Source organism: Ceratotherium simum, chromosome 17 (genome assembly GCF_057802395.1).
Source record: "Ceratotherium simum simum isolate JZ-2026a chromosome 17, ASM5780239v1, whole genome shotgun sequence".
NCBI lineage: Eukaryota > Metazoa > Chordata > Mammalia > Perissodactyla > Rhinocerotidae > Ceratotherium > Ceratotherium simum.
The window spans coordinates 14431949-14448093 of NC_141916.1; the positions used below are offsets into that span (position 1 = coordinate 14431949).

The 16145-nt window shown below is 36.7% G+C and overlaps 1 protein-coding gene across 1 annotated transcript in view; it reads left to right on the forward strand.

The window, feature by feature from the left end:
• The first annotated feature begins 3360 nt into the window (after positions 1-3360).
• The window catches only part of LACRT (lacritin), a 618678-nt gene continuing 605893 nt past the window's right edge, over positions 3361-16145 (forward strand). The window contains exon 1 of the transcript XR_015554882.1: positions 3361-3575. The gene's annotated coding sequence lies outside the window, so the exon portion shown is untranslated. The remainder of the gene's footprint in view (positions 3576-16145) is intronic.

The window sequence follows — 16145 nt, forward strand, 5'->3', positions numbered from 1 at the left end:
GTATACTCTATCCAGCGAAAATATCCTTCAGATATAATGGAAAAATAATAACTATCCCAGATAAACAAAAGCTAAAGGAGTACATTTCCACAAGACCCCTAATACAAGAAATGCTCAAGAAGGCCCTCATGCCTGAAAAAAAAAATAGAGAAAGGAGATATAAAGCTTCGAGCAAGGAGAAAAATAAGTAGACATAATCAGAAAAATTGCAACTCTTTATCAGAATAGGTTAACAAACAATTATAACAACGAAGATTAAGAGAAAGAAAAAAAAGTAAATATAACCTCATCCCTTTAAAGGGATGCACAACACAAGATGGAATAAATTGTGACAATAATAACTTAGAATGGGAAAAGGAAAGGGACAGAATCTACTTAGTCTAAGGAAATAAGAGGCCATCAGAAAATGGACTGTCTCATCTACAGGATGTCTTATACAAACCTCATGGTAACCACTAAATAAATAAACAGAACAGAGACACATATGATAAATAAAGAGAAAGGTAAGAAAACCATCATACAGAACTATCAAACTGAATTGATAGTCCAAAACACACAGGACAAGAAACAAAGGAAATGCAAAAGAACTGGAAAATGAGCAATAAAATAGCAACATTAAGCCCTCATATATGAATAATCACTCTAAATGTAAATGGATTGAATTCTTCAATCAAAAGACACAGAGTGGCAGGATGGATTGAAAAACAAGATCCAACAATACACTGTGTCCAGGAAACACATTTCAGCTCTAAAGACAAATACAGACTCACAGTGAAAGGATGGAAGACAATACTCCAAGCTAATGGCAAACAAATGAAAGCAGGTGTTGCCATACTTACATCAGACAAGGTAGACTTCAAGATAAAACAGGTAATGAGAGACAAAGAGGGGCAAAATATAATGATAAAAGGAACACTCTTCCAAGCAGACATATCACTTATAAATATATATGCACCCAACACAAGAGCACCAAAGTACATAAAGCAACAATTAACAAACCTAAAAGAAGATATTAACAGCAACACAATAATAGTAGGGTATCTTAACATCCCACATACATCAATGGATAGATCATCCAGACAGAAAGTCAATAAGAAAACAGGGAACTTAAACAAAACACTAGGCAAGATTGACTTAATAGATATATAGAGAGCACTCCACCCAAACACAGCAGAATACACATTCTTCTCAAGCGTGTGTGGAACATTCTCAAGGAAAGAACATATGTTGGAAAACAAGACAAACCTGTATAAATTTAAGAAGATTGAAATCATAACAAGCATCTTTCCCAATGATAATGATATGAAACTGGAAATCAACTACAAGAAAAAAACCAGGAAAGGGACAAAGATGTGGAGACTAAACAACATGCTACTGAACAACAAATGGATCATTTAAGAAATTAAAGGAGAAATCATAAAATATCTGGAGACAAATGAAAATGAAAATACACCACACCAACTTATATGGGATGCAGCAAAAGCAATCCTGAGAGGAAAATTCATAGCAATACAGGCCCATGTTAACAAATGAGAAAAATCCCAAATCAGCAACCTTAAACTACACCTAACAGAATTAGAAAAAGAAGAACAGACATATCCCAAAGTCAGCATAATAAAAATTTGAACAGAAATAAATGAAATTGAAACCAAAAAAAATAAAATAAAAATTTGAACAGAAATAAATGAAATTGAAACCAAAAAATGAAATTGAAACCAAAAAAAAAAAAATCAGTAGAAAGGGTCAACGAAGCAAACAGCTGGTTCTTTGAGAAGATAAACAAAAGTGACAAAACTTTAGCTAGACTCACCAAGAAAAAAAAGGAGAAGGCCCAAATAAATAAAATTAGAAATGAAAGAGGAGAAATTATAACAGATACCACAGAAATACAAAGGATTATAAGAGAATTCTATGAAAAAATATATGCCAACAAATTGGACAACCTAGAAGAAACAGATAAATTCTTAGACTCATACAACTTCCCAAAACTGAATCAAGAAGAAATAGAGAATCTGAACAGACCAACCACAAGTAAACAGATTGAAACAGTAATCAAAAACCTCCCAAAAAATAAAAGTCCAGGACCAGATGGCTTCTCTGGAGAATTTTACCAAACATTCAAACAAGATTCAATATCTATCCTTCTCAAACTATTCCAAAAAATAGAGGAGGATGGAACACATCCTAACACATTCTACAAGGCCAACATCACCCTGATACCAAAGCCAGACAAAGACAACACAAAGAAGGAAAATTACAGGCCAATATTGCTGATGAACATAGATGCAAAAATCCTCAACAAAATATTGGCAAATCGAATACAGCAATACATTAAAAGGATCGTACACCATGATCAAGTGGGATGTATACAAAGGACACAGGGATGGCTCAGTACCCTCAAATCAATCGATGTGTTACACATTAACATAATGAGGAATAAACACCACATGATCATCTCAGTAGATACAGAGAAAGCATTTGACCATTTGACAAGATCCAACATCCACTTATGATAAAAAAATCTCAACAAAGTAGGTATAGAAGGAAAGTACCTCAACATAATAAAGGCCATATATGACAAACCCACAGCCAACGTCATACGCAATGGGGAAAAACTAAGCCATTCCTCTGAGAACAGGAACAAGACAACGGTGCCCTCTCTCACCACTCTTATTCAACATAGTACTGGATGTTTTGGCCAGAGAAATTAGGCTAGAAAAAGGAATAAAAGGAATCCAAATAGGAAACAAAGAAGTGAAACTCTCTCTGTTTGCAGACAACATGATTTTATATATAGAAAACCCTAAAGAAACCATCAGAAAACTTTTAGAAATAATCAACAACTAGAGCAAAGTTGCAGGGTACAAAATCAACTTACAGAAATCAGTTGCATTTCTATACTCTAATAACAAACAGAAAAAGAACTCAAGAAGACAATCTCATTTACAATTGCAACAAAAAGAATAAAACATCTAGGAATATACTTAACCAAGGAGGTGAAAGACCACAATGAAAACTACAAGATATTATTGAAAGAAATTGATGATGACATAAAGAAATGGAGAGATATCCCATGCACATGGATCAGAAAAATAAACATAGTTAAAATGTCATAATACCTAAAGCAATCTACAGATTCAGTGCAATCCTTGTCAGAATCCCAATGACATTCTTCACAGAAGTAGAACAAAGTATACTAAAATTCGTATGGAACAACAAAAGACTCCAAATAGCGAAAGCAATGCTAAGAAAAAAGAACAAAGCTAGAGGCATCATCATCCCTGACTTCAAAATATACTACAAAGCTTTAATAATTAAAACCTCATGGTACTGGGGGCGGAGTCAAGATGGCGGCGTAGGCAGACTCTGAACTCACCTCCTCCCGTGGACACAGCCAATTTACAACTACTCGTGGAAAAATTACCCCTGAGACAGAACTGAAAACTGGATAAGAGGAACTCCTGCAACAACGGACAATCCTAACTGGGGTAGAAGAGGCAGAGACTCCCTTCTGGAGAGGAAAAACCCCGCCTTCACAAGCCGCCAGCGTCACGGCCGCCGGGAGCAGCTCACAGGTACGCAGCCTCCCTGGAGGCGCGGGGCCCTGAGCCGGGGAGCGCCCCCGCTGTGGGCATTTTGTGGACCCAGCACAATTGAGACCAGCAGCATAATATCTGACTTTGCCTGCTACTAAAGCATTGGGTAGCACCCCCAGAAAACCCGGTTCACAAAGAAACTAAAACTGGCTCTTAAAGGGCCCGCGCACAAACTCACCCGTTCCAGAAAGCATCCTAAAATCACCAGAAAGAAAGGTGCACAGTGCTTCGGTGACAAGAGACTCACCTAATAGGCCCTGAGTGCATCACAGTGAGGGGTGAGACCTCTCCAGGGAGTGGGACATTGGTGGCAGCCATTGTTGTGGCCTGGTGTGAGCGTGCTGACACAGACGCCATTGGAGTTCTCCCTGAGACCTGCTAGCCCAGGGTCTGCTCCACCCGCTAGAGCACCGATTTAATCCAGCTCAGCCAGGGCAGGCAGCCCACCCTAGAGACTAGCCCCACCCAACAACAAGCCCTCAGGCAACGTGTGGGCCTGCATAGATTGGTGACTGGATTCTCTGCAGCCTGGCAACTGAGCTGACTTGAGCGGGGCAGGGTGTGCACAAGGAGCGGTGGAGAGTGTGGGGCGGTGGCAGAGTGTGTGGGGCTCCCACCGTGGAGAGACTGGGTCCACTTGGGAGGTCGGGCGCCACACGGGGCAGGACTGTGTTGACTGTGTGTGTGGACCTGTGGGCGGCAGGGCTTCTCAGCCACAGAAGACTTGTACTTCTCAAAGACCCACATAGGAGGTTTGCTCCACCTTCCAAAACCTGAAACAATTGGGTGCTCCTGTGCCTGAGGCCAGCCCCACCCAGCTGCAATCCTCAGAGAGCTGACAAGAGACCTAATAGGCTAGAGGCTTACAGCAATTGTAAGGCCCTGAGCCTAACAACCTGCCACGGTGGGGGCCTACTCATTTAAAAGAAATACTGCAACACAAATGTGGTATTAGAACTTGCAGCCAACTGTGCTGGGGCTCCCCACACCTGATAAAGAGACTGAAGGGCCCACAACAACTACAAGCAGCTGAGCATTACAACAGCTGGCCAGGAGCATAACTCAGCCTCCTGGGCACCTACAGGGAGAGCAAACAGGCCACAGCAGAAGGATACACGTAGCCCACATAGGGGTCACCCCTGGAACATTGAGAACTGAGGGAAGCACACTGGAAGCCTCCTAAGCCATCACTTACATAAGGTCACCTATCCAAGAGCAGGAGACGTAGCTGACCTACCTAATACGTAGACACAAGCACAGGGAAAGAGGCAAAATGAAGAGGCAAAAGAATACATTCCAAGTAAGGGAACAGGACAAAACCCCAGAAAAGGAACTTAGTGAAACAGAAATGAGCAACCTACCCGACAGAGAGTTCAAACTAAGAGTGTTAAGGATGCTCACTGATCTGGGGAGAAGAATAGATGGACTCAGTGAGAATGTCAACAAAGAAATGGAAGATATAAAAAGAACCAATCAGAAATGAAGAATACAATACTGGAAATGAAAAACTCATTAGAGGGACTCAAAAGCAGAGTAGAGGATACAGAAGAACGGATCTGTGAGCTGGAAGAAAGACTAGAAGAAATTACCCAAGGTGAACAGGTAAAAGAGAAAAGAATTAAAAAGAGTGAGGACAGTCTAAGGGACCTCTGGGACAACATCAAGCGCACTAACATCCGTGTTATAGGTGTCCCGGAAGGAGAAGAGCGAGACAAGGGGGCAGAGAATCTATTTCAAGAAATAATAGATGAAAACTTCCCTAACCTAAGGAAGGAAACAGACATCCAGGTACAGGAGGCACAGAGAGCCCCAAACAAGATAAACCCAAAGAGGCCCACACCAAGACACATCATAATCAAAATGTCCAGAATTAAAGATAAAGAGAGAATCCTAAAAGCCGCAAGAGAATGTCAAGTTACATACAAAGGAAACCCCATAAGGCTATCAGCTGACTTCTCAGCAGAAACCTTACAGGCTAGAAGAGAATGGCATGATATATTTAAAGTGCTAAAAGGAAAAAACTTACAGCCAAGAATACTCTACCCAGCAAGGTTATCGCTCAAAATGGAAGGAGAGATCAAAATTTTCCCAGATAAGCAAAAATTAAAGGAGTTTGTCACCAAGAAACCAGTGTTACAAGAAATGTTAAAGGGACTGATTTAAGGGGAAAAGAGAAGACCACAAATAGGAAAAATTATCTATTTCCACGATTAGAACGTAATGGATACAAATGCACAAAAAAGAGGTTGGATATGATATCAAAAACATAAAAGGAGGGAGGAGGGTAGTTAAAGAGTACAGCTTTCAGACAGAGGTCAAACTAAAGTGACCATCAATTCTGTATAGAAGAAGGAAGGAACAGAGAGGGACTACTAAAACACTGAGAAAAAAAAAAAAAGTTAAAAAATGGCAGTAAGTACATACTTATCAATAGCTACTTTAAATGTCAATGGACTAAATGCTCCAATTAAAAGGCATAGGGTGGCTGACTGGATAAAAAAACAAGACCCATATATATGCTGCATACAAGAGACACACTTCAGACCTAAAGACACTCACAAACTGAAAGTGAAGGGATGGAAAAAGATACTCCACGCAAATGGCAATGAAAAGAAAGCTGGGGTAGCAGTACTCATATCAGACAAAATAGACTTTAAAACAAAAACTGTAAAACGAGACAAAGAAGGGCATTACATAATGATCAAGGGAACAATCCAACAAGAGGATATAACACTTGTAAATATCTACGCACTCCAATGTAGGTGCACCTAAATATATAAAGCAATTATTAACAGACATAAAAACAGAAATAGACAGTAACACAATAATAGTAGGGACTTTAACACTCCACTTACACCAACGGATAGATCATCCAAACAGAAGATCAATAAGGAAACATTGGCCTTAAACGACACACTAGAACAGATGGACCTAGTAGATATATACAGAGCATTCCATCCAAAAACCGAAGAATACACGTTCTTTTCAAATGCACATGGAACGTTCTCCAGGATTGATCACATATTAGGCCACAAAACAAGTCTCCATAAATTTAAGAAGATTGAAATAATACCAAGCATCTTTTTCTGACCACAAAGGTATGAAACTAGAAATCAACTATAGGAAGAAAATCAGAAAAGCCACAAATACATGGAGATTAAACAAAATGCTACTGAACAACGACTGGGTTAATGAAGAAATCAAAGAAGAAATCAAAAAATACCTGGAGACAAATGAAAATGAAAATACGACATGCCAGAATTTATGGGATACAGCAAAAGCGGTTCTAAGAGGGAAGTTTATAGCAATACAGGCCTATCTCAACAAACAAGAAAAATCTCAAATAAACAATCTAACAATGCACCTAAAGGAACTGGAAAAAGAAGAACAAACAAAGCCCAAAATCAGTAGCAGAAGGGAAATAATAAAAATCAGAGGAGAAATAAATGAAATAGAGACCAAAAACAATAGAAAAATTAATAAAACCAAGAGCTGGTTCTTTGAAAAGATCAACAAAATAGACAAACCTTTAGCTAGACTCACCAAGAAAAAAGAGAGAAGGCACAAATAAGTAAAATCAGAAATGAAAGAGGAGTGGTTACAACAGACACCTCAGAAATACAAAAGATTATAAGAGAATACTATGAAAAACTATATGCCAACCAATTCGACAATCTGGAAGAAATGGATAAATTCTTAGAATCATACAACCTTCCAAAACTGGATCAAGAAGAAGTAGAGAATTTGAATAGACCAATCACCAGTAAGGAGATCGAAACAGTAATCAAAAACCTCCCCAAAAATAAAAGTCCAGGACCAGACGGCTTCCCTGGTGAATTCTACCAAACATTCAAAGAAGACTTAATACCTATCCTTCTCAAACTCTTCCAAAAATTGAGGAGGGGGAAGCTCCTAACTCATTCTACGAAGCTGACATTACCCTGATACCAAAACCAGACAAGGACAACACAAAAGAAAATTACAGGCCAATATCACTGATGAACATCGATAAAATCCTCAACAAAATACTAGCAAATCGCATACAACAATACGTTAAAAGATTATACACCATGATCAAGTGGGATTTATTCCAGGTATGCAGGGATGGTTTAACATTCGCAAATCAATCAACGTAATACACCACATTAATAAAATGAAGAACAAAATCACATGATCATCTCAATAGATGCAGAGAAAGCATTTGACAAGATCCAGCATCCATTTATGATAAAAACTCTGAATAAAATGGGTATAGAAGGAAAGTACCTCAACATAATAAAGACCATATATGAGAAACCCACAGCTAATATCATCCTCAATGGTGAAAAACTGAAAGCTATCCTCTAAGAACAGGAACCAGACAAGGATGCCCACTGTCACCACTCCTATTTAACATAGTATTGGAAGTCCTAGCCAGAGCAATCAGGCAAGAGAAAGAAATAAAAGGGATCCAAATGGGAAAGGAAGAAGTGAAACTGTCACTATTTGCAGATGACATGATTTTATATATAGAAAACCCTAAAGAATCCACCAGAAAACTTTTAGAAGTAATAAACGAATATGGGAAAGTTGCAGGATACAAAATCAACATACAAAAATCAGTTGCATTTCTGTACACTAACAACGAAGTAGCAGAAAGAGAAATTAAGAATACCATCCCATTTACAATTGCAACAAAAAGAATAAAATACCTAGGAATAAACTTAACCAAAGAGGTGAAAGATCTGTACACCGAAAACTATAAAACATTTCTGAAAGAAATTGAAGAAGACACAAAGAAATGGAAAGATATTCCATGCTCTTGGATTGGAAGAATTAACATAGTTAAGATGTCCATACTTCCTAAAGCCATCTATAGATTCAATGCAATCCCTATCAAAGTTCCAACAACATTTTTCACAGAAATAGAACAAAGAATCCTAAAATTTATATGGAACAACAGAAGACCCCGAATAGCTAAAGGAATCCTGAGAAAAAAGAACAAAGCTGGAGGTATCACACTCCTGATTTCAAAATATACTACAAAGCTATACAAACCAAAACAGCATGGTACTGGCACAAAAACAGACACACAGATCAATGGAATAGAATCGAAAGCCCAGAAATAAACCCACACATCTATGGACAGCTAATCTTTGACAAAGGAGCCAAGAACATACAATGGGGAAAAGAAAGGCTCTTCAACAAATGGTGGTGGGAAAACTGGATAGCCATATGCAAAGAAATGAAAGTAGAACCTTACCTTACACCATACACAAACATTAACTACAAATGGATTAAACACTTGAATGTAAGACCTGACACTGTGACCCTTCTAGAAGAAAACATAGGCAGTACGCTCTTCGACATCAGTCTTAGCAACATCTTTTCAAACACCACATCTGACCGGGCAAGAGAAACAATAGAAAAAATAAACAAATGGGACTACATCAAACTAAAAAGCTTCTGCACAGCAAAGGAAACCATCAACAAAACGAAAAGACAACCTAACAATTGGGAGAAGATATTTGCAAACCATACATCTGATAAGGGCTTAATCTCCAAAATATATAAAGAACTCATGCATCTCAACAACAAAAACTACCAACCCAATTAAAAATGGGCAAAAGACCTGAACAGACATTTCTCCAAAGAAGATATACAGATGGCCAACAGACACATGAAAAGATGTTCAAAATCACTAACTATCAGGGAAATGCAAATCAAAACTACAATGAGATATCACCTCACGCCCGTCAGAATGGCTATAATTAACAAGACAGGGAACAACATGTGTTGGAGAGGTTGTGGAGAGAAGGAACTCTCATACACTGCTGGTGGGAGTGCAAACTGGTGCAGCCACTATGGAAAACAGTATGGAGATTCCTCAAAAAATCAACGATAGAACTACCATATGATCCAGCTATTCCACTGTTGGGTATTTATCCAAAGAACTTGAAAACACCAATTTGTAAAGGTACATGCACCCCTGTGTTCATTGCAGCCTTATTCACAATAGCCAAGACTTGGAAGCAACCTAAGTGCCCATCAAGGGACGAATGGATAAAAAAGCTGTGGTATATATACACAATGGAATACTACTCAGCCATAAGAAACGATGAAATCCAGCCATTTGTGACAACATGGATGGACATTGAGGGCATGATGCAAAGTGAAATAAGTCAGAGGGAGAAGGTCAAATACCGTATGATTTCCTTCATTAAGTAGTAGATAATAACAACAATAAACAAACACATAGGGACAGAGATTGGATTGGTGGTTACCAGAGGGGAAGGGGGGAGGGAGGAGGGTGAAAGGGATAATTGGGTACATGTGTGTGGTGATGGGTTGTAATTAGTATTTTGGTGGTGAACATGATGTAATCTATGCAGAAATAGAAGTACAATGATGTACACCTGAAATTTTTACAATGTTATAAACCAATGTTACTGCAATAAACAAAAAATTAAAAAAAAAAAAATAAATAAAATAAAATAAAATAAAATAAAATAAAATAAAATAAAATATAGGCAATCAGAAAAAAAAAAAAAAAAAAAAAATAAAACCTCATGGTACTGATACAAAAACAGACACATAGATCAATGGAACAGAATTGAAAGCCCAGAAATAAAACCACACATCTACAGACAGCTAATCATCGACAAACGAGTTAAGAACATACAATGGAGAAAGGAAAGTCTCTTCAATAAATGGTGCTGGGAAAACTGGACAGCCTCATATAAAAGAATGAAAGTAGGCCATCTTCTTTCACCATACACAAAAATTAACTCATAGTGGATCAACTACTTGAAAGTAAGGCCTGAAACTATAAAACTCCTGGAAGAAAATATAGGCAGTACATTCTTTGACATTGGTCATAGAGTGATCTTTTCTAATTCCATGTCTACACGTACAAGGGAAAAAAAAGAAAAAATAAACAAGTGGGACTTCATCAGACTAAAGAGCCTCTGCAAGGCAAATGAAACCAGAATCAAAATGAAAACACAACCCACCAACTGGGAGAAAGCATTTGAAAGCCTTTATCTGACAAGGGGTTGATCTCCACAATATATAAAGGACTCACACACTTGAACAACAAAAAAATAAACAACTTGATCAAAAAATTTGCAGAGGATATGAACGGACATTTTTCCAGGGAAAATATACAGATGGCCAATAGGCACATGAAAAGATGTTCAGCATCACTAATCATCAGGGAAATGCAAGTGAAAACTACTAAGTAGTAGATAATAACAACAACAAACAATCACATAGAGACAGAGATTGGATTGGTGGTTACCAGAGGGGAAGGAGGAGGGCGAAAGGGATAATTAGGCACATGTGTGTGGTGATGGGTTGTAATTAGTATTTGGGTGGTGAACGTGATGTAATCTATGCAGAAATAGAAGTATAATGATGTACACCTGAACTTTATACAATGTTATAAACCAATGTTACTGCAATAAACAAAAAACTTAAAAAATAAATAAATAAAAAATAATAATAGCTAGCATTTGGGAAATTAAAAAAAAAAATACTAAGATTTCACCTTACACCCATTAGAATGGCTATAATCACCAAGACAAAAAACAACAAATGTTGGAGAGGTTGTGGAGAAAAGGAAACCCTCATTCACCGCTGGTGGGAATGCAAACTGGTGCAGCCACTATGGAAAACAGTACAGAGATTCCTCAAAAAATTAAAAATAGAAATACCTTATGATCCAGCTATCCCACTACTGGATATCTATCCAAAGAACCTGAAATCAACAATCCAAAGAGGCTTATGCACCCCTATGTTCATTGCAGCATTATTCACTATAGCCAAGAAATGGAAGCAACCTAAGTGTCCCTTGACTGATGATTGAATAAAGAAGATGTGATATATATACACAATGGAATACTACTCAGCCATGACCAAAGACAAGATTGTCCCATTTGCAGCAACATGGATGGACCTGGCAGGTATTATGTTAGGCGAAATAAGCCGGACAAAGACAAACACTGCATGATTTCACTCATATGTGGGAGATAAACTAACACACGGACATAGAGAAGAGTTTAGTGGTTAACAGGGGGAAGTGGGTTGGGGGATGGGCACAAGGGGTGAAGGGATGCATTTATATGGTGACTGACAAACAACAATGTATAACTAAAAGTTCACAACGTTATAAACTATTATGACATCAGTAAAAAAACCTCTCAACAAACAATCTATTGAAGGTGTGTTAATTATCTATTGCTATGTAACAAATTATCTCAATACTTAAAACAATAATAAACATTGATTCCCTCGCAATTTCTGTGATTCTGGAGTTCAGGAACAGTTTCTCTGGGAGGCTTTGGCTCAGAGCCTTTAATGAGTTTGCAGTCAAAATATGAACTCACATATATGGAATCTAAAAAAGCTGAACTCACAGAAACAGAGACTAGAATGGTGGTTGCCAGGGACTGGGGATTGGGGGAAAAGGCAGATATGGGTTAAAGAGTGTAAACTTCCAGTTATTAGATGAATAAGTTCTGGGGCTGTAATGTACAGCATCGTGACTATAGTTAACAGTATGTATTGTATTGTTGTACTTGTATTACTTTTATTGTTATAGTTGTTATACAAGTATCACATACTTGAAAGTTTCTAAGCGAATTGATCTTAAATGTTCTCACCACTTGGACATACAAATGGTAATTATGTGAGGTGATGGAGCTGTTAATTAACCCTACTGTGGTAATAATATTGCAATATACACATGTATCAAATCGCCATGTTGTATATCTTAAACTTACACAGTGTTATATGTCAATTTTATCTCAATAAACCTGGAAAAATAAAGTGCAATAAAGCCAGGACTACAGCCACCTGAAGACTAGGCTGGGGTTGGAGGATCTGCTTCCAGATGGCTCACTCAAATTGCTGTTGAATTGGTTCTGACTACCGGTAGAAGCTTCAGTTCCTTGCCATGTAGATCTCTCCACAGGGCTGCTTGAGGTCCTCATGACACGTCAGTTGGCCTCTCCAGAGCAGTGATTTGAAAGAACGATATGAAAGAAACAATTTCCTTTTTTCATTAAATTTTTATATTTTTTAGTAAGACCTTTATTTATTGAGATATATTTGACAATTAAGAATTTTATATATTTAAGGTGTACAATTTGGTGATTTGATATACATATACATTGAGAAGTAATCACCACATTGAAGCTAACTAACATATCCATCTCTTTGGATAGTTACTAATATATTTTATTGTGTAAACTTACAGGTAACACGTCACCGTTTCACCAATGTAGCAAGGGACTGTGAGAGGACATGAATGCTAGGAGATGGGGACTATTGGGGGCTGCTTTAGAGGCTGACTACTACAAAAGGCAACTTTCTTAATCTAACAGAGTGTATCTACATAAAAAATCTAAGGCAATCCTAAGATTTGATGTAACCACGTTGAAACATTTTCTGTGTGATTTGCTAAGGTAGGTTAAAAAACAGTAAAAGATAGAAAAGATTAGAAAGAAGGAAATAAAATGGATACACTTTGCAGATAATAGTACATTTATAATTCTAGGTATTTCATTTTTTTCATCATGTTTCTATCCATGGATATATGAATATATATGTATCTATGTATGATAGATATAAATAATTTAAAAACAATATAGCATACAGAACTCAGGTTCTCAGTTCAGTAGTTTTTGACAATTTTATACAACCAGGCAAAAAAAAATTAAATTATTCCACAGAGTATCCTTGTGGCTTTTCCAGTCAATTTCCCTCCCCCTAAGACAACCACTTTCTGATTTCTATCACCATAGGTTTGGTTTTGGTGATCTAGGAATTCCAGTAAATGGAATCATATAGTACATGATATTTTGTGTCCATATTCTTTCATTCAACTATATGTTTATCCATGAAGTGGAGTGAGTCTGTTGTTCATTCTATCTTTAGTGGTATAGAATGAATATACCAAAATTCTCTTTATTTAGTCTCTTGTTGATGAACATTGGGATTGCTTCTAGTTTAGACTGCGATGACTAAAGCATATATAAACATTCTTGTATGTCTTCATGTGTTGGGAAGACATTTCATTCCTCTTGGATAAATATCTGAGTGGAATTTCTTGGTGAAAGGGTCATAATATATTTAAACTTATAAGGCACTATCAAACTATTCTGCAGATTGGTTATAAATTTATAAGAATTTCAGTGTTTCACATCCTCAACAACATTTGTTGTTCAGTATTTTTTTATTTTAGTCATTCAAAGAGCTTCTAGTCTACCCATTGGCATGTGACAGAATATCTTATGAATTGTAGAATTGGTATATATCTTTGTTGATAGTAATTGCAGTTGGTTGGGATGCAATATACTAAATGTCTAAAAAGAATTAAGTGAGAAAAATCAAAGTAGTGGGGCAATTATTTATTAAACACAGATAATTAGAATCTTGATTTGGTTTTGGTGGCATGTGTTTAAAACTTGGTTTACTTATTTGGTTGGTTGGTTGTTTAGTATTTATTTTGCTAACAAATACTCATCTTTAAGTTTGAAGGTGTGTGATTTTTAAAGACAGCTTAAAAATCACTGCACTATTAATTACGAAGAGTTTCTGTATTATATTTATAATTGTATTATCTTTTTATCACCAAGGATTGCCCTGTATTCTCAGCACTGTAAAGTGAAAGCAGAAAACAATTACCTTCACATTCTTTAAAATATGTCTTTTGAAGATGAGGAGAATAACCAGAATGATTGGGGACCCTCTTTCTCTCTTATAGGTCTTTCATTTTCTTTTTTCCCAGACTCACAATGTTTATTAACACAATTTCTATCATTTATTTTACCAAAATTTATATAGAAGAGAGAGCAGAGGGCAATAAAAGGAAGGAAAAATATTATACATGTTTGTATTAAATGAGACAGCCTGACTTCAAATCCCAGCTACACATCTTTGTGTCTATAATACCTTGGGAAATTATTTAATAACTCTCTATTTAAGTTTTCTGGTCTCTATAATGGGGATATCAATAATAACTCTTTAAAAGAATTGTCATAAAAACTAAATGAGGTAAAATATATAAATTGTCAAACATGCATCTAGCTATTGGTAAACACTAAAAATATTAGCTGCTATTATTAACAATTTATTATTATTATTATAAAGATGATCTTAATGCTGTTGCAAGTGATGGGTAAATTTAAGTCCCCACAAAAAAGGTTTTAGAATGACAGTACAGTAATCCTTGCCTCAAGTCAAACATTGTAAGTACTAAAAGCACAGATCTAAATATGACAAACGTTTGTTTTTCATTTTTCTACCATGTGATGCTCATAGTTTTTAATTAATATTTTAATTCAAAAATTAAAATTAAGGATATATTATTCTATTTCCAAAATATGGGAAGGGGCTTTGTTCTAGATGACTTCACACCAGCTATTAAACAACCTCACGATTCTCCATCTTAAAAACATAATGAATAACAGTAATAAATAATCTTGTCCTCTCCTTTCTTTTTCTTTAGGTATGACTCTGTCTTTCTCCTCCCCTTCATCACCAAATGTCTCCAAGGTGTTTTTCCCATAGTTTTCTTTCCTTTCTTAACTTTTCTTTACTCATAAATAACTTCAATGTGGTTTGTGCTCTTACCTCTTTTTCGAAATTATTCTTTTCTGAGGTCATCAATGGTCAATGTGGAGCTAAAAATCAACAAATAATTAAAAACTGTTTTCTCCTCAACTGCTCAGAAATGCTTGGCACGTGTAATCACTCCCTCCTTAAATACTCTTTCCTTGTCTTGGAAAATACCACGTTGCTGTGACCCACTTTTTCATCCTAAGTCTTTTGTCTTAGGGACGACTCATGTTCTATGGGATTAGAGAAGGGTATGAGAAGTTGTCATAGAATCTGAAGTCCATATAGTATTTTGTTGTCATTACTGGTAGGGCTCATTCTTACCTGGTCGTTATCTCACCAAATGCTGTGGCCCTTTACCAAGTTATTCAGATCAAAAGCAGATATGAAGCAGCATGTGAGGGCTTTTGACTTTCCTTGCTTAACAAATATGTTACTTTCCACCATATACTCATATTAATTTTTAATACCATCCTCTGGTTTCAAAACTAGATTGAGAAATACTCAACATAGAGTCTTAGTGAAGATAAAGTTAAAGAAATGTAACATCAACCTTTGTTTTGTTAATATTTTAGTATAAAAACACATCAAACATGGACACGTCTCCATATCTTACTATTGTGAATAATGCTGCAATGAATGAGGTGGTGCAGATGTTTCTTTGAGATACTGATTGTTTCTTTCAGATATATACCCAGAAGTGGGATTGCTGGATTATATGGTAGCTCTATTCTGCATTTTTTGAGGAATGTCCATACTGTTTCCCATAATGGCTGCACCAATTTACGTTACCACAGATAGTGTACAAGAGTTCCCTTTTCTCCATATCCTTACCAGCACTAATTATCTCTTTTCTTTTTGATAATAGCCATGCTAATGGGTGTAAGGCAATATCTCAAAGTGGTTTTGATTTGCATTTCCCTAATGATTAGTGATGTTGAGTATCTT